The 25381-nt window shown below is 46.4% G+C and overlaps 1 protein-coding gene across 2 annotated transcripts in view; it reads left to right on the top strand.

The window, feature by feature from the left end:
• Positions 1-25381, top strand: part of JAM2 (junctional adhesion molecule 2) — a 653454-nt gene that overhangs the window by 489328 nt on the left and 138745 nt on the right. The window lies entirely within an intron of this gene.

Raw genomic sequence — 25381 nt, 5'->3', positions numbered from 1 at the left:
ATTGTGAACATGACCAGCATCCAATACACCAAAGGAAGCAACTATAACGCTGCTTGCTTTGATGTATGTGGAACTGCACATATACACACGTGAAGGAAGCTCCACAGTCATAACAACCCGATTGGCAGGCTACATCCAATCAGTGTACTATGCCAGTTGGTATAGGCTGCAGATTGACCAATCAACTCATCTAAACAACCACTAGGGAGTTCCAATACTGAGTACATGTGTCACAGGATGCACCTGTGCCCGTCGCATACATGACAGAGAAGGGATGAAAAACTGGCCATACATGCCAGGTGAGTTTGACATTGCATCAGTGAGTAGGCATGTAGAACGGTGTAACACGGCTCAGAAGTGGGTTGATGCAGTGCAGAACATGTGTACGTGACCCACTATCTACATGAACAAGTACATTATGATGTCTATCAATAAACGTGAAGGCAGTGAAAGGGCAAGTTCAGGCATCACGTACAATGTGCATGCAATGGGTTGCATGGCTACAAGCAAACCCCCAACCCCCCTAAGTGAAAATGCAGGGAGGCATTGCATAGCAGCGAAAGGTTGACCAGAGACCTGTGTATTGGCAGACAGTGTTGACTAGCGTCAATTGCATCATCTAAGTCACCTGACAACACAGCAGATGATGATGGAACAGTAAGCAGGACACATGATGAACCCTCAGTAGTACAGCCATGTGTGCAGAAGCCACTACACCAGTTGAACAGAGTCAGTGGGCCTGAAACAGGGGGAGGCATGTGCCCCACACAGACTGTGACACCCTAAACCTGTGTGTGATGCTGGACTGAGCCAGAGTGGGCATGGAATGGATGATCAAATGCCATGAAATGTAGGTCATCCTGGACACATACTACAATGATCATCCTGTCAAGGACACATAGGGGCATGCATGGAATGCACATGGAGCATGAATGGACACTCATGTCCCTGCGGAGCATCTGCCATCTGCACAGTCCAAGTGAGACACCCTGCATCAAGGACAGAGGATGTCCCCCACTGTATGTGTCTGGCAGGTTGGCTGGTGGAAGTTTGCATGTACACAGGAGCCTTGAACATGCCATTGCAGTACGCCAACATGATGCACACAAGTGGCATGGTGAAATTGGGGATCAGGGGGGGTGGAGGGGCAAGGGAGCATGCCTACGTGGAGTACCCGCAAGCAGGCAGAAGACACATGCACGTCAGTCATGCAATGACATAGTCCCAGTGCTGAGAGGAAAGACACCCCAGGCTACATGCAGAAGGGCCAGTGAGCGGGAACATGGACCGGAGGTGCAGCCGGGTGAGTAGCATGTGAGTAGGGTGGAAGTGTGGCGATGAGGACAGTCCCCGTCTGCTCTACATGTCCAGCATCCTGCACAGCAGGCACGCATCAGTGAAGCATTGCACGACGTGCAAATTTGAACCATGTACACATGACATGTAGTGGCAGTCAAGCACAACACATCACACAAGAAAACCACACATGGCCTCGACAAACACACAATAACACTCACTGGACGGGGCATCAAAGTCCAGCACCTCTCCCACTCCTTCGACCATTCCTGCCGGAATTAACTCCACAGAGACTGACACGTGCAAAGTGAGGTCTTCCTCCTCAGGTGGTGGCCCACTGCCAGTCACCAGAGTCATGTTGTAATTAGAGGCACGCTTCACCTTAGTACTGCGTTTGAGGTCATCCCAACGCTTTTTGCACTCTTGAGCTGTGCGCACCTCATGGCCGAATGCACTCACACAATCCGCAACTTGCTTCCAGTGGGACATACGATGGACAACCGTAGTTTGACAATTCGGCCCCACTAGCATATCACGATTGTGGTCCCGCACGTAGTCCACAAGGAAGTCCAGTTCCTGCACGCAGAAAGGCTTCTTCCTCGATGTGCCAGAGGCCGGAGCTGTGTCTGGGGTCCCAGCCTCTACTGCAGGTGAAACCTTCCTCCTCTTGGACAGTGGTCCGGACCCTGGCTGGCAAATGCTGCCCTGATCAGTATGGGCTTTGGCGCTGGTGGGTTGAACCAAGGGAGTGTCAGGTGGAACGAGCACAGAAGCCCTGACTTGCATCAGTGGCTGCTGGGTGCCCTGAAATGGACCCTGCGCAGCGACATCCGCTGTGCCAGGGTCATTGACCGGGACTGTCCTGGATGGTAGACTCACAACCGGGGTGGTGTCAGCTGCATCTGCCCATGCACTTGCCAACACCCGGCTGGTCGGGGCAGCAGATGACATTACTGCCCCAGGGACACATACGTTGGTCAGGGCCGTCCTGCGTGCACCTACGGTGTGCCTCCTGACCTCCTGGAAATCTTCCAGGGACTCTTCTGGTGCCAACGCAGCCTGCGCTGGCAGACCCTGAGCCTGGGTGGTGGTGTCCACAGCTGCACCTGCAGCTACCACTCCCCTTGGGCCCGTGGCAGTCGATGAAACAGACTTCTGGGTCATATGGGCGCCAGTGCCAGATGCAAGAACTGTATCTCCCGGAGCCGCAGGGGGGTGGTGGCATGAGTGCACCAACACGTGGCACAACATCATGCCGAAGTGCTGCACCCCTGCCTCTTCCCCCTCTGCAGCCACCCTGTACACCCTGGAGTCCCCTTACTCCCTGGTCATCCCGGCCACGGCCCTGACCATGCCTGCCACATGGAGTACACCCAGCTGAGGGGCCCCTCACCTTTTGTGGCCTCCCAGCCATGGCACAGATGTAGTAGTGCCGGCACAGGTGTAGTAGTGCCGGCACAGATGTAGTAGTGCCGGCACAGATGTAGTGCCAATGGGAGGTGTACACGACAATTGTCCTGGGCAATTGTGGTGAAGGGGTTGGGATACAAGATGTTAACAGCACCCCTGCACCTGCAAAGCTGTATGTGACCCCGGTGATAAAGTGACAGATCACGCAACGCTCAGGCACCCCAAAACTGCAGTAAAACCGTGCATGCAACCCCCAGTAGCCCACGTGTGTGGAATTAACCTCCTGCAGTACGCGGTGGCACCCAGGGACACGAAAAACACATACGCATGGGACACACAGGCTACTATGACCTTGAAAACGTGTACGCGATACACAGGGGCACCCGCAGTGGGAAAAATAGCGTGCGCGACTCACCGTCAGACTAGCGTGATAATGAAAAACACGCATAGCCAATACCTCCGCCAAAAGAAGAGATACGTCCTTGATCCACTGTGAAGTTCTGATGGTGCACGAAACAACACGAAGTAGCAACACACACGTCAGGCTCCACGAAAGGCACGTAGAGTGAACTGCTGGCCCCACTCACCATTAACCCGTGCTGAGAGAAACTCCTGTGCGCGTCACTTCACTTATGCGCTTAGGCCCTTTCCTCGGATTACACGCATTCACACGTGGACGTGCTGTTTTCTCACATGCTGAATCACTATGCACCCGTGATGAGGGGAACGCCTCTGCGTGTTATGTCACATATGCGCTTACGCGCTAAGGGCCTTCCCTCGAATTACACGCTGACGTGCAGTTTTTTCACTTGCCTATTCACTCCATATCAAGCTGGCCATGCGACAACACACGGACGACCACGCTCCTGCCTCAAAGGCCTCTGCCCCCCAGAGCCCCGAGCAGCCTCCCATGAGCCATGCCTGCCTGCTGCCAACGTGCCCTGCCATTTGGTGCCTGCACATCTGCCATCTCCAGGGGTACAGTTGCTGTGTCCACCCCTGCAGGAACAGAGGACTCCTGACTCGTATTCCATCACTCCACAGCCCAGCCCCAGGACCCAGTTGCCCTACCCACACCTGCCTCGTCCGACACAACACCATCTGGCACCAGTGGCAAACCCCCAGCTGAGAGGCAGAGGGCTGCCAGCTTCACTTCCAGTGAAGTTGGCATCCTGGTGGAGCAAGTCCTGGGGCATTATGATGCCCTCATCACACCATCGCGCACTGACAAGGAAGGGGCGGAGGAGGATCTGGACGGACATAGTGGGTGCCATCCACGCAGAAGGGGTCACACCCCGCGACATCAGCACGTCCAGAAGCGCTGGGAGGACTACAAGTCCAGGACCCTCAAGAAGGCCCGGCGCCTCTTAGACGCAGTGGGGCGCCGGCGCCAGCTTACCAACCAGCAGATGAGGGTCCTGGAGCGCATTCGCCCAGTGCTTCACCACCAGATCCTCAGGATGCAGGCCCATCTGGAGTCGAGCGGTAAGTGGCCATGCATTGCTGTGTGAAACAGGGCATGTTGCAGTGTGCTGGTAGTTAGTTACTTGCCTGTATGTGTGACAAGGGCCATGTATGGATGTGTGTGTGCAGGGACATGATGGTGCGGCATGTGAGACCAGTCATGCGTGAACCACATGGATGGTGTATGTGTTAGAATGCAACATGTGGAGCAGCATGCGGAATTCACACATGAATGTACGCCTGTCTCTGTTCTTTGACATGGTTGGGGTGTGAGAGATGGGTGCTACTGTCATGGACATGTATGGTGTACATGTCTCTGTGTCTGAGTAGCGTGTGGGGGACTTGTAAACGCCATGGATGCATGACACATGACTGTGACGATGTGTTGATTCACTGATGCAGCCTAGTCATCCTTGTATCCACTGTATCAGGGGTGTACGAGGCCAGAGGCATGAAACTACGGTGATGGGTGTGCATGTGATCAGTATGACCCATGATGCATGTGAGTTTCAACCCACCATTGTATGTTTCAACAGTTCCTTGGACATGGATGCAAATGTTCATTGCATTCACCATGCCTGTTTCTGCATGTGTGTTGCCTGCACTGACCCATGTGTTGTGGAGGGACATGATGGAAGTGACATTTGACAGTGCCACTTATGTGCTATTGCTTCCTGTCTAGGGGACTATTGTACAGTACCCTGATGCTTGTGTTCTATGTCTCCCTCTACACAGCAGTGAGTGAAGAAGAGGGCGGAGAAAGTGCTGTGGAGCAAAGCGGCAGGGATGCCTCCACCGGCTGGCGACGCAAGGCCCAGTCACCCTCCCAGGAATTACCATCATCCGGGAGCAAGGGGACTGGTGCCACATCTGCCATTACGGCTGCAGTGGAAGGGGCGGGTGAATGGGAGTGTCTTCCGTGTGGCAGCGGTTGGGCCACCGGATAGATGCGGAGCGGCGGCGGGCGGAGGGAGCACAGCTCACTATGGTCAGGGCGGAGAACTCCATGCGCAGGGCATTGAGGCGGGCTGAGTGCCTCGAGGCAACTCGCAGGGAGTTGGAACAGGCCATGACTGCATCCCTGCAAGACCTCGAGGACAGGGAAGAGGCCCGCCTCCGGGACATCGACATGGAGTTCTATGATGCCCTGGCCCAGAACATCACAGAGTGAGTGTTAGGACTTGCCCGCCGCCATTGTATATAGTTCATTAGTCTTAGGTTTCCTTTGTTTTTCTTTTATTTTGGAGTTAATGGACATTGCTCCACTTCTTGTATATATTTTTTTCTTCATAGGACTTTTTTGTAGGTTTCCTTTTGTTTGTGCATCATGGACCATTTGGACTTCCATTGTATATAGTTGCAGGCTTGTACATACTTTCTTTTTCTATATTCCCATGGATCAATGTTTTTTATTTTTTATTTGGATTATGTTTTTATTATGGACATTGGCAATGAACCACTTTTTTATTGTACATGCTTTTTATTTTTTTTACTTCATTGGATTTACAAAAAAAAATTCTAAATCTGTCATTGTACATTGATTTTCATTTTACAATTCCTCCAAGTCAGTTCATTATGTTTTTAATACATTTTTTCTAACTTCTAAATTGGTGTTGTGTTCTGTCATTGATTTTGTGCATGTGTCATTGAACATTTCCTCAGTCATGTGTTGCCACTGTGTGGCTCCGTTGTGCATTCCTGCATGGGCATGGTGGTTCATTTAGACTATCATGGCATGGGTGATTTGGGAGTGGGTTCTGTGGATGGTTGCATGCTTGGTCTGGGGGCAAGGGGGATTATTGTTGGCTTTAGGGACATGGGTCTGTTTTGTTAGGACATGTTGTTTGTTGGGACATGAGACGGGGCCTGCTGGCAGGTGCCCATCAATGGTGGGTGGGTGGGAGTGCAAGGGGCATGCTGGCATGAGCGGGGTATGTGTATTCTGAGGGGCGCCCAGGGAGTTTTACACGCGATTTCGCTAGCGCGAGAGGGGTACGTGTATTCTGAGGGATGCGTGGGGAGTTTTACACACGTTTTCGTGGTTGGGAGCTGTGTGCTTGTTCACTTGCCTTTGCGCCATGTACTGGATTTGTACGATGTTCATGGCGCACGGGGCGGGGTTGGGGGTGTAACTGGCACTGCTGCAGGATACAGCCCCCAACCACGAAAACACGTATAAAACTCCAAGCGCACCCCTCAGAATACACGTACCCCTCTCCCGCTAGCGAAAACGTATGTAAAACTCCCCGCGCACCCCTCAGAATACACGTACCCCTCTCACTCTGTGCCACGGCTTGTTCTGGATGATGAAATCCATGAATATGCTGTGCGCTGAAATGTTTTTTGGCGCACGCGGCTGGCGCAGACTGCCACACGCGCACTCTGTGCGCTAGCTTCGTGTGCCACTTGTACGCTGATTTCTATGAATTACCCCCATGATGTCTTCAGTTAGACATAGTGTTAAAGGTAAATCACCTAGGAACACATATTACATAACAAGAACTGAAGAAGCCAGATGTAACAATGATTACAATGCAATCATTGCCCTCTTATGGAATGCAAACATAGAGGTGCAGTACATTGCAGACAATTCCACTGCAGTTGCACGATATGTTACAGCCTACTTAACCAAAGCAGAAGAAACAGAGCTTCAAGACCTCTGGGATGACCTATCATCGGACAGAACACTGTCTCAGAAATTGTACAGCTTAGGCATAAAAATGCTCTCTTATAGAGAATGTGGCTGCTATGAAGCTGCAGACCGTTTAACCGGTACTGCTTTGTATGGAAAATCTGAAAATATAGTATGGCTAAGTCATGGTCCTGCTAAATCTAGAAAAAGAGTTCTCAAATCATACGAGGACATAGAAACAATATCCAAAAATGACCCCAACAGCCAATACATTTTTAAATACAATTTACTAGACACAAACAGGAGTACCACTTGGAAACCATGTGTCTATACCACATAGCCCAAGACTTCACATACAAAAATAATACAAAACCAGATGAAAACAAAGGTAGATACAGAGTGACAAATTGTGAAGGCAGCTTAGTGAAACTTACCAAATGAAGCTTAATTAATAATGTCATTAAAAACTCCTCAACATAAAGAACTGTATTACATTACATGTCCCTGCTACAACTTTTTAAACCATGGAGAAAAGAAGAAGAGTTACTAGATATCCATGACTCCTATGAAGACGCTTTCAAAGGAAATGAATGCACTATAACAGATGTAAACATTACACAGAACAAAACAATGTTGCACAATCAATAGCAACACGAAGAAGAACTCCAGGCCCAACTAGATAAGGACACTCCCAAAAGTAGTCAACCTTCTGTAACAGGAAGCCAAAAACCAGTGGGACCGCTACTAATAGCAAATGAGGCAGAATTAGCTATGACAGAAGTAGAAAACACCATGTCTCACTATGAAGAAGATACATAAGACTTCACTGTACTGAAATCAAAACTGAACAATGAGCAGCATTCTTAATCAAAATCATCAGCACGTTCCTTCAACAATTGACAAACAACAAACTGTCAGCTGTTGTAACTGCCCCCACAGGTTTAGCTGCCTACAACATAGACAGGGTCACTTTACACCGATTACTACTCCTTCCAGTATAACACCAAAACAAATTAGATTATTACAAACTTTCTACAGAAGCTGCAATGGAACTACGCAGAGTTTTGAAACAATGAAAATGCTACTAATAGATGAAGTGAGCATGGTCTCCAACCTAATGTTGGCTTTGATTCATCTCAGATTACAAGAAGTACTCAAAACAGACTACAAAGAGCTCTTTGGAGGAAAACACATTATTTTTTTCGGAGATCTTCTTGAATTGACACCAGTGAAAGGAGGACCTATTTTTTAAAACCTTAGGGCACAAACTCTGCTGTAAAACTGTTGGCAGTATAGGAAATGTCGACCTTTGGCAACATTTCCAATACAGAGAATTAACAAAAAACATGCGCCAGTCTGCAGACGTCACATACGCCAACATTTTTAAAAGTATTAGAATTGGTGTACTATCTCAAGAAGCACAATCAATATTAAAAACCCGGCATATCCATGCACTCTATGGCCGTAACTCATGTGCTACTGATGTCATGGAAAAATCAGCACACAAAAATGTCAATTGTATGTCCTTGATGCCAACTCTTGCAAGCTGTTCAAAATTCAATGAAACAATGTTGAAAAAAGAAATGCAACCAATAATTGAAATTTGCTCCACAGACAAACTGGACGTACATGGTATGACACTACGCATGTGTCAACAAGCCACAACAAGACTTAGAAAACTCTATCTCCAACACAGCTGGTTTGGAGAAAATATTAAAATTATCTTTAAACTGTAGAGTAATGCTTAAACGTAACCATGACGTGGAGCAAGGACTAGTTAATGGAGCACTTAGTACAGTTGTTGGCTTTCAAACATACCCACGTGACAACAACATTCAGTTTGTCAATATTCTCTTTAACAAACTATCAAAGTTAAAAGGATAGGATGCTCAACAGCCCGATTCCTTCTTTTCAAAGACATGTATGTACACAGAGAACAATTTTCTCTAACTCTAGCATACGCAGTCACCATTCACAAATCACAAGGTCTTACCCTAGATAAAGCATTGATAGATATTGGGAGCACAGTCTTTAAAGAAGGCATGAGCTATGTAGCACTATCACACTTATGTACACTTGACGGTCTAGTTCTAATCAACTTTGATGCAAGTAAAGTAAATGCTGATATTCCTTGCATTCCATAATACAATAGACTACGTTCACTGTACACCTCCATCTAAAAACCTATCCTGTTCCAGAAAAAGCAAAACGTTGTAAAAGATAACTACTTCAAACAAAAACGAATCGGGATCTCACTGCAAATCCTCCAAAGAGAGTAAAAGAAGCTAATACTTCATCAATTACTACAACCAAAGAAGAATCTACTTCTCAAAGTAACTCAGGTACTTCTTCAAAGAAGCAACACACACTCCGAAGAAATGACTTGGACACAGAATATCAGGTCCATTAAAATGTTCAAATATAACTGGTGTAAATTGCTACGCAAATGTAGCAATAAATATCCTATTCCAATTGCCACCATTTATTGACAACATTTACTTACACAATACAGACCAATTGTGTTTGCAAATGTTAGTCCCTCATAGAAATACAGCCATCAATCTTGACAATACCTACAATGTTCATGGAATAAGACAAGAATGGGACTACTGTGCTGGAATGGTGAAATTCACTATAAACTCACAAGAAGATCCACAAGAATTTCTAATGTACTTACTACAAGTACTGGAAAACAAAAACATACCTATAAATGAAATCTTTCAGATTTCATACATGTGGAAACATACATGCACTCTCTGCAACCATGTGGCACAGGAACAAATCCCTAATGAACGCTTCGTGTATGTATCAATACCTAACTGTGAACCCATTCCATTTCAGCAACTTGTACAAAATGCAAACCATGGCAGATTATGTACTACCTGCAATTCAGATAATCGCTCCACCTTACAAATACAAACACATAGTAAATAGGTAATACTAATGCTTTTACGTTACAATGCACATGGTACCAAAAACAACTGCAAAGTGACTGGATTCACACATGGTCAAGAACTGTAGGAAAACCTTCACAACAATAGGTATAATCAGTTATGCAGGAGCCACAACCAATGCAGGTCACTACACTGCATATATAAAAAAGAATTGTGGATGGTTCGAATGTAATGATAATACCATTACTCTAAAGCAGAGATTACCAGCAAATCTTATAAACGCTTATTTAATATTCTTAAAACCAAAATTTAATAACTAATCTGTGCATAAACATTAACAAAACTTCAATTAGAAAACTATAAACAGTTAGAATATGCCAGCAGGTATCTAACTGCCCCAAGATTCTGCAACAACCACACAGATAAATCAATACCACTAAAATATAAGAAGAAATAAACAGTTACAATACGGGAACAAGTATCTAACTGCCTCAAAAATCTGCAACAACCCAACAGATAAATGAATAACTTGAAAGTATAAATAAAGAACTGTAACCAGTTAGAATACGCCAATAGGCATCTAACTACCCCCAAAAAATCTGAAACAAGCCAAAAGATAGAATATTAGCATAAAATTATAAGTAAACAATTAGAATACACCAAAAAGTATCAAACAGCCCCAGAAATCTGCAACAAGCCAACAGATAGAACATCAGCAAGAAACAACAAATAAACACTGAAAACAAAGAAAGAAATATATTGTACCATAACAAAAAAAGGTTTTATTTTAATCTAGCTTGTATTTTTTTTTCCCACAGACCCAATGATTTAATAAACAAACACAGAAACTGAGCAAATTGCACAGTACACTGGTTTGTAAACTACTAAATATGAAGGTGGAAATAATGCAGACATTTCTATTATGCAATGCAATAAATCATTATGAACTACCTACACTAACATGATCTTGTCTTTTATCACAGAAATTGAAAAAGAATATCTGCTCCAGTTACCCAAGTCATGAAGAAAATATATCCAATCACAAAATAATCAAACAGTAAGTATATAATAATTCAACTCACAAATACTGCTCCATAACACAACCATTGAAGCAAACATCTAACCATACACCACAATCCAAAATGTTTACTTCCATGGATAAGTTATACTGCAGTGCTTGTTACCAAACTCTACAATCTTAATTGCATGACTTAGCCAAAACTTCACATACAAACTATACAAAGCAAACAGTACACAAACTTTAGATTTGTGGATATTTGATGGATGTTTGATTCTATGGGTGTGTTTTGCTGCGGTGGTTGTGGCCAGGGCCTAGAGTCTTGGGTGCATGGCCTACGGCCTACGGCCTTCAGCCATGCACCCAAGACTCTAGGCCCTGGCCACAACCACTGCAGCATAACACACCCATAGAATCAAACATTTTAACTGTGCTATATGGGCTACTTATACAGGATATTAATTACAATCAACACTGTACTAACAACCCAAAACCAATATCATACTAAAGTAAAATAGCAGAAGTGCATTTTTTATGTCCACGGACAGCCGCGGTGACCGCGGACATGGCGAACACATCAGGGGCACCTGCCACCTAAACAAATACAGCATTTGACCCATCTCTTACTCCCCCACCCTCTCCAAGCACTCTTACACACCAACACACTCCCCAAAGTTGTATTTTCCCCTGTTCGTCGCTGCGCTGTCCGTGGATGTCCGCGGATCCAAGATGGCAGACGAATCAAAACAATATGACGCACCTCACGCTTGAACCCAACCAATCAGCGGACACGTTGTATGTCCGCGTACATGACACAAGCCTATTAGCCAATCGGTGTCCTGTCCGCTGAGCGAACAGGGAAATGACATAGATAGCGCTCATTTTTTTAGACATACATTTTGGTCATTTTAAAAATAAACTACTGGACGGATTTACACCAAATTTTCAAAGGCACGCTTTTGGGACCAAACCGCTGCTCCTGCCGCAAATTTGGTGCAACTCAGACCAGTGGTTTGAGCTGTTGGCGTGAGAAAAGTTCTTTCCCCATTCACTCTATGGGGGAACAAAAATGTGGGACCCCCCCTTTTAAGTTTGCCCCCCCCACACCAAACCTCACTTAACATGGCAAGCAAATTTATATACTTTTTTTGCAAAGTTTGATGAGGATTCGTCCAGGGAGAGCAAAGTTATAAGCCACCCAAAAAGTGCTCTTCCTATGGGATTAGCAACTTAACCATAACTACACGGCCACTACCGTGGGCCGTGTAATTTACAAACAACATAAACATGTAAGCCACTGTGTCACAATGCAGTGACTGCTGCAGTCAGTCACTCCCTAACGGTACCTTCCATGGGTCTGTCTTTCTTTGGCAGCACTGGTACACTTCTGGGTGGCCACTGGCTGAAAGCAATGCTGGCAGGATATTGACTGCTGGCGGATTGGTTGCTTGGCTTTCTGTGGCCTTCCCTTGATGGCAGGTGATGGGGCCCTGGGCCCTCTTCTTTCTTCAGGGTTGCCCTGCCCACCACATGTGGCCACCCGTATTAACCACGCAGCCCGCACTCTTATAAATGTCCTGGGTGGCCCTGTGCATGAGTGGGGTTCTGCCCATGTGCAACCCCAAGCCACACAACGGTTGTTAACTTCAGGGTGGGACCCATTGACTGGGGGCCCACCTGCACTCACTGCCACACCTGCAGTAAAGGTATCATTTTTGGGGTGGGCCCCATTGGCTGGGGGGCCCATCCAACATCACGGCCCCGTGCCTGCACAACTTTATAAATGTTTGGGGTGACCCCATTAGCTTGGAGGCTGCCCACGTTACTGCGCAGACCGTGCCTTCATCTTGATTTTGGGTGATATCCCTGTTGTTATGAGGATGCTGCATGCTCACCACCAGGCTCCCTGCTGACATTTTGGGTTGGGCTGCGCCCCCATGGCAACGGGTACGCCACCACGTTCACCACCGTACTTACAGTCTTTGTTGTTCAGTGGGCCTGGCCCCTCTGCAATGCATTACGTGACACAGGGGCAGGCTGATTACCTTCACACAATGGCTTCTCCACCGGGTGGCCCTGGGCTTTTTTCACCTGAGCCGCTCAACGGAGCAACCTGGGACTCCCGCCAGCTCCTCCTCTTCACCTGGGTTGGCGACGGCCAACTCAGGACTTAATGCTCACTGCTCCACCGAGCAGGGTGGAGCGGCTTCACCACGCTTTCCTCCCATCACCTCCCGGGCAGCTCCTAGCATACGCAGCCCGGAAGGACTTTACTGAAGGGCCTGCCTCACTGGCCACAAGGTGGCCCATCGGGGGCACAGCTGGACAGTATAGCCTGGTCCAGGCTGTTCTTCTTGGCCCAGGCAGCACCTGGCACACTCCCTGGGCCATTGATTCCACTGGAACTCATCTAGTCTGGCTCCCGGATGGATCAACAAGTGCCACGGGCCCAGAGTGGCCGAGCAGCCCCTTGCTTAGCAGCTCAGCCCCCTTGGATTGGTCTCTGTGGGGGGCTCCCACGTGCCGCCTGGTGCCGTTTAAAGGCTATAGGGCCTGGGGGACCACTCAAAACAGCAACCCCCGCAGATAACTCTCTTTCTCTTCCCCCTTTCTCTCTCCCTTCTACAACTGTATTTTATTTAATACTGTTTTTCTCTTTCAAATCCTCTTTGGATTATTTTTCTCTCTCCTGCCCAGCCTATTCTTGGGCAGGGGAGTTCTGTCCTATTGTTCTTTTCTTCTTTTTCTTACTTTTAACATTCCATCCAGCCCCATGGAGGGCTGGATGGTTTATTCCAAAGCACACAGACAAGACACATAAATAAAACACTCACTACACTTTTAATAAAACCCTTATTACCCTGTTTTCTGTGTCTTTATTTCTAGGTATTCCCTCAGAGGGCAAGCATGTAGCCGCACTAGCCGGGCCCCGTTGTGCCACGGGCTACACACATAATAAAGGAAAATGTGTACCAGGCAAAGTCAACTGCATCTGGGCACTGAAGGAAGGACTAGAACTTCTGGTGAGTTAGGACCTTATGCTGATTGCTGCTAAAAGCTACGATTCCGAGAAAATGTAAGATTTTTCCAAAAGCATGGTAGGCTGGGTATCCAAAGAATGGACCGAAAAGGGGAGGTTATTCCAGATTGGAGGGCCGAGCGTGGAAAACCGCCTGTCACCTCGAGTGAAGCAGTGACTTATGGGGACTGTGAGTAGGTGGCTGTTGGAGGATCGAAAGGGGCGAGAAGGTTGGTGCAAGTGAATATGTTGGACAAGATAGTGTAGGGCCAGTCCTAGCACACATTTAAATACAAGGCACATGATCTTAAATAAGATTTGAGATTGTATGGGGAGCCCGTGGAGACAGCGCTTAGCTGCAGAGATTGGAGAATCTCTGGGTAATTTGAGGATTAAACAAAATGTAGGCAGTGGAGCAGTTATTTAGTTAGGTCTGTGAAAGAGAGTCTGCATAATCGAGCCTAGAATTAACCAGTGCTCCAACCACAAACAAGTCAACTCCCACAGATTGATCATGCACCAGTGTGCATGATCAATCTGTGGGAGTTGACTTGTTTGGATAGGGAGATCGCAGAGTCCAAAATTACCCCAAAGATTTTTAACCTTGGTCGCTAAGATAGTTGGAAGACCAAACAGCAGTGGTACCAAAAACTGTCGATTAGGATCCGGATCATTAAGATGATGTTTGAGCCTAGGATCATCAACTCAGTTTTTGATGGGTTACACTGGTAACCCATCAAAAACTGAGAGATGGCTCTGAGTAAGCCAGGATTTGATCTCAATGAGACACAGCTAGCTTTGGCTAAAAATGTCTTTAGGTTCTGAAACATTAATATAGAGCTGGATGTCATCTGCATAGGAATGGAATTGAACATTAAAATGTTGAATAATGTCCATTAGTATTAGTGGGATAATATAGATATTCAAAAGAAGAGGAGTAATGGAAGAGCCCTGGGGGATGCTGCAAGAGATAGTGGAGGAGCAGTAGGGTCCAAACCTGAGTTCTGACGGTGAGAAAGCTGCAGAGCCACTGTAATGCCACACGTTGGCTTCCAGCAATAAGGGAGTGTCTATACAGGAAGATGGAATGATCCACCATGTCAAAGGCAGCAGACAAGTCCAGCATAACCATGAGTGGCAGGAGGCCCTGAACAGAATGATGTAGCAGGCCATCCCAGACAGCGACCAAGGCAGTTCCATTGCCATGCCTGGGGCAAAACCTGGCTTGCAGGGCATCATAAATATAGTTGCCCTTGATGAAAAGTGCTAGTTGTTGGGTTACAACCTTCTCAATTATTTTAGCCATCCCTTGCAGGCCCACTATTGGGCTGTAGTTGTTGAGGACAGTAGTTGGTGCTTCTTCAATAGAGGGGTGATAAGAGCTCTTTGAAGGCCATGAGGGAAAACCCCTTTCTGTAGAGAGAGGTTTGCAACTTTGGTGTCACAATTAGACAGGGCCATGGCTTGAGCTGCCAAGCCAGCAACATGTCAATTTGAGAACAAGTGGGTTTAAGCTTAACAAGCTTATCATCATTAGAAACTTCATTGAGGGCAAAGAGTTGCCCCGATGGGGAGGCAGTAGAAAGGGCTGTAGTTCTATCTGACGTTGACACTTTTTTGAGGTGATTATGGATTATGTACATTGTATTGAGGAAACCTTTGTTAAAATCGTTGGCCAGGCCAGTGGTAGGTGGTAATTGCTGCCTAGTGCAGGGGGGATTAGTAAAGGTGCATACTATAGAGAACATTTTGGCAGACCTTTTAAAAACAGAATTAATGTGGCTGAATATGAGGTCGCGTTTAGCCTTCAAGATGGTTTGATCATATGCAAGGAGTGAGGCTTGGGTATCCCGTAAATGAAATGGATATCTTGTTTTACGCCATATGTTTTCTTTTTTATATAGGATTGTTTAAGAGTCTGATGTTCCTCTGAGTAGCAAGGGTTGGTAGATTTTCTAGGGGGTTAGAGTAATGGGGGATTTTGTCAATCGTGGTTCGAAAATAACTTATTCATCATAAAAGTCAGCATGCCAGTTAAGAGAGCAGCAAGGAAGTGAGGGAACACAATCTTTTGGATTAATGTTCAGCCAGACTTTGTTCAGTATACAGTGTTTTGATGGTTAGAATGCCTGGTGTTAGAAAGTGGCATTTAGTGTAAAGTACTGGAGAAAGTGATTGCTCCAGGACACAGGGACCGGGGAGATGTGAAACAAATCAAGAGTGTGAGAACAAATCACATCCAGGCAGTGTCCTCCAGAGTGCGAACTGGAGGTAAAAGAAGGGTGTAGGGCATGGTAGTCAGATATATCCAATAGTCAGGCTGGGTCGGTGCTGCTCGGACATTCTAGCCAGATTTAAAGTCCCCTTTACTAAGTGAGGCATATCCAGGGCAGAATTGTTTCCTACGGGTGCTTTCCTGAGTTATGATGTCTTGGTGTACATGGTTGTTCCTCTACCTGAGTTGATAAGGCATACCTCAGAAATCCCTTATACATTCAAAAGGTGTTATCCAGTAAAGCAAGTTGTTAGCGGCTCTTTAGAACCAACAAATATATTGTGGCTTGCAGAAAGTATTAGAACTAGTATTTTGTGTTTTTCAGTGAGTATTGGTTCTAAAACCTGACTATAGAAAGATTAGCAGAACATAAATAGTTCATTTTATAGAACCACATAAAGTATAGAAATGCAACAAGTTCACTTAACGTCTTGTGTATTAATCCTTCATGACTCCCTTTATTACTTGTAGTCGACCCCCTTCTAAGCTCCCTTGCAAGGCTGTATGCACATAACAGTAGAATGGTGAAGTAGTTGTAAAGAGGGCTCAAGAATATCGGATTTGTGCGAAAAGACCGAATGAAGCAGCTACAGTCTGCCAAAAACACTAAAGATGGGTTCTACTGAGAATGTTGGCTGGCTTAATGCAAATTGACCTAAGCAAATATAAGTTGTTCATGAAAGCCAAACCGCAAAGGCCATGCCCCTTGAGGAATTAGTCCTCTGGGCATCAAAGAGTTCGGCCAGAAGGGGAGATTGGGCTGAAGATGCAGTCCAATCTCAGTGGCAGGGAAGCAAGTGGCTGTGCAATGCTCTCACTGCAAGAGCTTGGTTCCCACACTCAGCGATGTCTGAAGACTCCACGCCTGTGGAACAGTGAAACATCTGACACCTGACTTACAGTAGTCTTCTCACCTGGGGGGACTTAGTTTAGTGGATCTTGAGCCGGGGGAACTCAGGAAGCATCTGTTGCCACAATACCCTTTTAAGCTTGATGGCAGTGACTGAACTGACAGGCCCCACACAGATTGGAGCCTCAACAGTGAAGGTATTGGAACATCTCTGAGAACAGCTAGCAACACAAGAAAAGGTGGTTAGTTGGGTGGTTTTGCAGAGTCCCCTGAAAACAGTTCTTTAGTAAAATGTCCTCACTGGAGGACTACGGCCATTTTTGTCTGTCTCCCACTGAGACCAATGAAAAGGCATTGCAATTAATAAGGGAGTTGTAACAATGTTCAATATCCATATGCAGGAGGTAGAAGCATTGCCCGAACCTAAGGCTACTACCTACTATATATCCATTATGGAATCCATTAAAACATTGAAAAACCTGATATTTCTGCACCAGATGCAGCTAGTTGTGTTAATGAACACATTGAGAAGCAATTAAAAAAATCCCCATATGAACCCCTATATATCAGGTAACAATGGAGGGCCCACTTCCTGGTGGTAACTAGAGCAAGGAAGAGGTGCTGCACCCCTGCTTCCACCCTGAGACCTCCATGGCTACAGATCAAGAGGGTATATACCATGGGGGAAAAATGGCATCCACTTCAGCCTGCAAATGCTCAAGAAGGACATCTAGCTCCTCGTAACATTATTAAAAGTAGCCTTAATGCAACAGAGACTGCTAATACAACTATCATAAAATGGTATTCTTGGTTGCGGGTTTCAGGATTTTACTATAGTCACAGGCAACCCGGAACAGTATGCCACTGGACTAAGAGAACCTCGTTGGCAAGGGCATTGATGCAATGCTAGTGAATGCCAAAAAGTAAAATGTAACAATGAATACCGACAGGATGCTTTCAAATTGCTCCTACCCCACAATGGTGCAACACAAACACGGCTCGTGTACAGGAAACAGCATACAACCACCTACCAGAATGTGTTTCAAGGCTTGCAAGCATTGCACAGTATGTAGCAACAACTCCAACATGGATAGTCAAACAGATATCAGCAGTCAAATACACCTTAAGAGAAGATGGGCAAGAGGCCCAGGTGGAACCACCAAGGACAGAAGAGTCTGCGTGGGTGCACGAGTAAGGCTCAGACAGAAGTGTTGCATTGTTTTGGTTATAAACTTTTATTCATAAAAGTAAAGGGGATGGAAAAATGCTTTTTCTATCCGTAAAACTAAGAGGGGGTTTCCCGCCTCTAAAAAACTAAGGAAAACTGTCGGAATGTCCAAATGAAAATAGTCTGTCACTGTCATGTCGCAAAAGCACTACTTCTGACCCTAACAATATTAACTAATGACTAACGTGCAAGGACTCCAAAACTTCAAAGTAAAACTAGTAGTAATATTTCTTGCCACTTCAATGTTCTCAAAGTCTCAAGTGTTGAAAGGAAAACAAATGTTCAGTTTCTAAACAAACAATATCCCAGTGACCAGGGTTTGGCTTCTTTGCCCTGGCTTATAACAGGTTCTTAAAAGGAGCTTATCTTCTCCTTTTCAGTAGTGAACAGCCTTTTCTCCTCTTAGGTTTTCAGACCCTCTTATTCTTAGGTCTCCATATGGACGTTGATGGCAGACCCTCAAAGCTGTATCACAAAACGTTGATTTATTCTCTTGCCAAATCAATACTTCCTTCTGGACAGTTTCTGTTTCTTGTTGGATCCCAGGCCCTCTTATATGATCATCATGTGGTTTGGGACCCAGACTCGCAGTGCGGTAACAACAGGACTTGGTTTACTCTCCTGCCAAGTACTTGTGTCCCTTTCAAATGTCTTGACACTCTTCAGGGTCCCAGACCCTCTTTTCATAGGGGTGCGTGTCCCAGACTAGCAATGCAGCAACACCATGACTTGGTTTACTCTCCTGATAAGTACGTGTATCCGTTTTGTTCTAAGTTTCTCATGGACATGCGCCTCAAAGACTAGCAGTCCTCCAGACCTTCTTGGTATGCCTGCATACCTTTTCTCTTGGTTTGCACCTCCCGAGGAACGGTACTCTTCTGTGAGGCTCCGGCAGCACTTGGAGACTTGACTTCGCCGATTTGTCGCTTCGCAGCCTTTGGCGTCCTTCTCGGAGCGGCTCTGCATTGCCGCTCTCTGGTTCGGGGGATGCCCATAGGTTGATTCAGGTACCTGCGTGTACCGTTCCTTCTTTGTGGACTACCAGCAGCGTACCTCTGTACTCCATGTGCAGCGTCTCTCCCTTCTCCACTGGCCTTGCCAGTGCGGTTCTTGTGGCTGTTTGCCTGTTGCCGCCTGCTCTCGAATCTCCTCCTTGGAGGGTAGCTGTCCTTCCGTATCGTAGCTAACAGGAATTTGAACTCATGCATTTCCCTGTTGGGTTGTTTATATTGAAGAAGACTAGAGCGATCACTCTGGTTCTCTGAAGTGATCTGCATCCTCCTAGACATCTTCTTCTTCTTCGCAGTACATATGTAATCTTTACATAGAAAAACACTAGTGCCCCCTGGTATTCTAGTCAAGTCTGAGGTATTAAGTTGACTGACTGTACAACAAAGAATGTTGGCCCTATCTGAAGATAGGTAAGAAGGGTTGATCTTCGGTAAAGAGGGGGTTTGGGATAAAGTGGGATTATACCGCGTTCTCTGGGAAGGGCCGTTCCTAATCCCATAAGGGGCTTCCTCTCCCATGTGATCCTCCCCCTTTGTACCACCCCCTGGGGGACTATTGTACTGTGGACACACCACCCTGGCCCCATGGGAAAAGTCCTCCCCTAGGGGAGAAGAGACGACATCCTCAGATTCATCACAAGCCAGCAAAAACAGCATTTTCACATATCAGGTGCACTCCCATCTTTCCCCAAGAATTTGCCATCATGCCCATGAAAGGGAGTGTGAGGAATCCAAGGCGTGTGTCACTTCTACGCAAGGGGGGCCACGCCCTTTGCACTAGGGAGGTGAGCCTGCTACGCTCAACACCCCCTAGGGACAGGGTAAGCAGGATGCCTCTGGAAGTGACTCTCCCTTAGGGGACAGGGAAACCCCAGAGAGATACTCTCCACTTTTATGGTGTATGCAGGAGCTAAGATGTGTGAGAACCCTTTAACAATGGCTGTCTCGGCTTCTGACCCAAACTTCAGTTCATCCTCATTAGGGAAAACAGAAGAACAAGCCTCCTGAAGTCACATCAGGCGAGGAACCAATCAGGAAGGAGTATCAGCCCATCCCCCAGAGTTTAATTATGTCACAGAGTACATTGAGAAGAAAGGCACCCAGAGGTCTGCACTGGGAGAGTGTAACGGAGCCTGGCAGGTGAGGAACCAGAGCAGCAGGGTGTGACAACCTGAGCGAGAATGGGGTACCTCAGTGGCCAGAGGCAGAGGGGAGTGGGAACTGCCCACAAGCTCCCACTCTGAGAAAGTGGGAATCAGGAGGGGATGTCCACCGCCGTGGAGTCCAGATGAGCAGTTAAGCAAGTCGCTCCGCTGCAAGACGAGAGGCAGTCAGCCTACATAGTCCTCCCAGTGAGCCCCGCTCATCATATACAGATACGCAGTGTCTTTCGAGGAATGGGAAGAGGGTGCAGCATGGCTAGAGAAAGATGCCCCATTATGGGGAGAAATAGAAGAGCTCCAGAGTGGGGAGAGGAACTGAAAGAAGCCCAGTGTGGGACAATCCCCATTGTTGGGAGAGCAATCCAGAGAAACTCTGGTGTGGGGAAGAAATAGAGAAGCCCCAGAGTGGGGAGAGAAACTGAAAGAAGCCCAGTGTGGGGAAGGAACAGAGGAGTCTCATAGTGGGGAGAGAAACTATGAGGTGTGGAAAGAATCAAGAAGACCCAGAGTGGGGTGGGGAACAGCTAGAAGCCCCGGAATGGGGCAAATAGACAGAGAGAAGCCTGGTGTGGGAGAAAGAACCAAGAGGCCCACAGTGCCAAAAGAGACAGAGAGGAGCCTCGTGGAGGGTGGGGGAGAATCAACAGGCCCAGAGTGGGAAATGAGCAAGAACGAGCCCCATAACAAGGAAGGAATAGCCTGAAAGCAACCCAGTCTGCGGGAACGGAAATTTGAAGGTCACCCCGAAGGGAGAAGGACTGAGAGATACACTCGTTTCACAAAGAAACAGAAAGACCCGGTTTGAACCCCGGGACAGCACTCCAGCAATTCACAACCTATATGTTTTTGGACTGTAGACATAGGCAAGTTAAAAAGACACAGCCATTACTTTCCCTTAGGGAAGGCCCAAACGTATGTCTTGACTGTTTTTGTATTTTTTTTGTGCAGTAGGGAGAGGAAGTAGGTTAGAATAGAATTTCTGGATTGAGGACTTTCTTTATGTCTGACCATCTTGACACCCTAAAAAGCACCCCTTTTTACCTTCATTTGTATAGAGTAGGGCTTAGTATCACAGAGTTTGATAGTTTGATAGTTTATTAGTATAGCGTCTAAACACAATGTGTTTCAAAGCACTTCAAGATAGAGAGGGAACAAAGGAGAATACAGTGACATTCTTACAAGTCCTTGATACATTTAAGAATGTGAAATTAACTACCGTACTCGGCTAGGCGACATTTCAGATAGTGCAAGAGCTTCAACAATGATAAAAAGGGGATTGGGAGTGGGAAGGAGAAATGAGACAGACAGGCAGCTATCTTACTAGGCCTAACGACGATTGAGGTAATGCCGGAATTTTACAAGAGGTGAAGGGGGGTACAGGGAGAAGGATATGAACAAAACAAGCAACTATCGTACTAGGCTTGATGACATTTCAGATAGTGCTGGGGGGGGGGAAGAGGGAGGAAAAAAACAAGTGTGGGAGAAGGAGACAGACAAGCTGCTATCATACAGGTTGGAGACACTAATGATAGAGTAAGAGCTTGACAATGATAAGGAGAGGAGGGCGAGTGGGAAAGAGAATGATACAGAAAAGCGGCTACCTTACTAGGCCTAAGGACGATTGAGGTAGTGCCGGAATTTAAAAAGAGGTGAGGGGTGGGGGGAACAGGGAGAAGGAGATGAGCAAAACAAGCAACTATCATACTAGGCCTGACGACATTTCAGATAGTGCTGGAGGGGGAGAGGGAGGAAGAAACAAGTGAGGGAGGGAGAGACAGACAAGCTGCTAACATCAAGCTCAGGCGACATTTCTGATAGAGTGAATGATAAGGATATAGTGAGGGGTGGAGGAGGGAGGAGGGGACAGCAAGAAGAAGGATTCAGAGAAACAGACATCTCAAGCAAGCAACAGGAGGGTGGGAGGGAAACAACGATATTCTGACGGATTGGGCACTGGTATGCAGCCTAGCAGATTGCCTAGGTGAAGGCTGTGCCAGGTGTGTGAAGGGCTGCAGTGAGGCATACGAAGAGGAAAGTGCATTCTGTCAAGCGCTTTAGGAAAATAAACGCCTTTCCTTTTTTTCAAACATGCCGATTTCGTCTGGAATATCCAACGCCTACCTTCACAATTGTAGGGAGCAAATGAGGGAAGCCTCCTGCATCTGGGTCGGGTTGGAGCACTCTCCATGTGCGAGGACCAGGAAGGGGAGAAGGGAGACATGACCTCGTGGCTCCACGTAGGAAGTGAAAATAATTTGGGAATGAAAGGGGCCCCGATGCTGGCGTTGTGATAAAAGTAGTGAAGAAAGCCAACATTCTCCCCTCCAGTTTCCAGTACCACCATTTTGAGGTGAGTGGAAAACTGCTTACATTTCTCAGTATGGGAGAAACATGCACTAGTGGCACTACAAGATTTTCTTAAAAGACTGTCACTTTTCTAATTTGAGAAAGTATCCTTACGCTTTCAGCAAATTAGAAAAGTGGTGCTGCAGTCTTGGAAATGCTATTTTTATAAAGAGAACACGTGAAGCAGAGGTGAACGGCACCTAACAGATGCAGTATTTTAACTCCTGTTTTTTGACATGCAAAGCAGAGCTCATACAGGAGAATCCCCTCGCAGTCTCTGCCTTGCATTCCTGATGGTTACCAGGACCATTGTCAAGCTGTAAATCAGGCACATGCAAAAGCCAAGGCCTTAATTTCCCTAGTAGACCACATTCCTTCTTTGTTAGAATATGGCGTATTTAAGAAAAAATATCCGCCTTCATGGAAGAACACTTTCTGTTATTGCGTGCACCTCAGAATCGGGCCCTAGGTTTTTTCTGAGAGAGTACAACTTCTATAAATAATGCCTCCTTGCCCGTCTCCTGATTCTGACTTACAAGAGACAATCACCCATCGTGGCCAAGGGATCGACAGATAACCTGAAGCCAGGGTTATTTAGTTACCATGGTTGATAAGTAACAAACAGTAGGGGATTAGGTTCACAGATGCCATGTTTAACACAAACATCTCAACTTATCAGTCTTTTCTCAGAAACATGTTTCTCAGTTTTACCCTCTCTCTCATCTACAGGCATCAGCTTTCCATGTGGAAAACCTGACTCAGTCTTTAAAGCTTTTAAGTGACCCTGTACTTTTATTTTGGCTTTGTGTAGGGTCTTCCTTGTCTTCCGCAGTACTCATTACGGTTCAGAGGACATATGAAACACCTGGTAACACCACCCCTGTTGCCCTGCGTTGTGAAGACATGGGAAAGGAATCAGACTCGGAAGAATACTTTGAACCTTGGCATTGTTAGACTTAAATCCTTTCTTCGGGCTGCAAGGGTCTTCCCTAGTTCTGCTCCTCCACCATCTCATGAGTCTTCCCAGGTCCAATTTTGTCTTCTCCGTCCCTGCTCCTTCTTTTCCCTCCCCCTCCTCTGCTTTATTTGTCACGGCTCTGCCTCAGCTCTCACTTATCCTTCCTATGCCCTGTTTTCTCTCTCTCCCAGCTTGCTCTAACCTTTGGTTCCCACAAAATCGCATTCAGATTCCTTTCATTCCTCTGCTTAGAGGCACACAGGACATGAAACGTGTGTGGGGGAGGGGAATGTTACTAGAGCTTGTATTGGGAGCAGGGTCACTGAACTACAACCTGTACACCTGATAATGATAGGCTGGCTGGCTGTGCGGGCGTTCCACCAGCGAAGCCATTTCAGTTTGGTCTGCAATTTTGTTTTCATTGCGTGTAGCTTGGAAGCAGCAACTTCTACTCTTCGTACCAAGGTAGCACTTTGGATTTCTCAAATGGCCAATGAATGGTGAGGTTAAGTAACAGCTGCAGACCTGTGCCTCTCTACAAACCTGTTCCCTGAATAAGTATTACATGCCCCGTTGATGCCCATGATTGTACCTTCATGGACAACTTGTGATTCACTTAATTTTGGCACCAGCGTATTTTGCCAGGACTGATCATGGACAGAATCATGGGGAATAGAGCTAAGGCTAGGGATTGACTACGGTTCTTTGGGATCCTTTGTATACCCCATTATGGCCTGCATTGCGCAACAGGTGACTGTCCCCGGCCCCCAGGGACTGCTCAGTCCTATTCACTAACCTTCAACATGGAATTCCAAAACACACGTCCCTCCCTTCCATTAAGTTCCCTCTTTGGTTGCTTTTACTATAGAGAGGTTTTTTGGGGGAGTTCCTCTATAAAGTCCAAAGGCCATACACGTTATGCCTAGCCTGACCCATGGAACAAGAAGCCTGGTCTTTAATCTGTGTCTTGTAGTTTGTTCTGCTGGTGAAGGCCACAAAGAGAGCAATCTGACTTCTTTGTGCTTGTCCCATTCACTGAACAAAAGTGGGCAGGTCGGTTCCTAAGATCAGTCCTTCTGGCATTACTTCTGCCTCCAGCATGATTGTCCTCATTTTCACCCTGCACCTCGAGGAGGGAATTCTCCCGATCCCTCTTGAACACAGGAAATGGAGAATAGTCTCTTTGGGACCAGTTTAGAGTGAGGAGGCCGTCAACTGAAGCATTTGTGGTGACTGCTAGTGTCTAGTAGAGCTTTGACAGCCTAGCCAGCAATCTCTACCAGGATATAGTAATCCTTTCCCAGCCCCTTGCACTAGTATCTCCACCGTTCATCTAGTTCTTCCTCAGAGCCTTCCTTTTTAGGTGCCCATTATTTTTCTTGATTAGCTGGTGGTAGAGTGCGATAGAAATAACTTCTAATGTCCATAGGTTCCTTATGGTATTTTTTAGGCAGGAACAAGCAATATGCTTTAGTTTACCACAGGCAAACAACAACAGTTGCTCCTTCAGAACACTTGGTGGGTGTCATCGAGCTGGAACTGTGGTGTCAGAGTAATTTGAGTCACATTCTCTTTCTTTAGTGATGGTGTAAACAAAGATAATGTATTAGTTGACATACAAGTGATAAGACTATATCCTGTCCATCACCTTGTTCCCTCCTAGCTGACCCGACCCACCCTTGAGACCCATCCACTTTATAGGGATGAATCACATGACCGAATCACATTGAAAACATCAGGAACATCTATGTTAGGCCTTCAGGCACATTTATCCTGCCGTTTTTTCATGCAGACACCGAGTCCATTTTTCGTACTTAT

This window comes from Ambystoma mexicanum, chromosome 7p, assembly GCF_040938575.1.
Source record: "Ambystoma mexicanum isolate Mex_15411 chromosome 7p, UKY_AmexF1_1, whole genome shotgun sequence".
In the NCBI taxonomy this organism is placed as follows: Eukaryota; Metazoa; Chordata; class Amphibia; order Caudata; family Ambystomatidae; genus Ambystoma; species Ambystoma mexicanum.
This window is presented reverse-complemented; position numbering and strand designations above follow the sequence as displayed.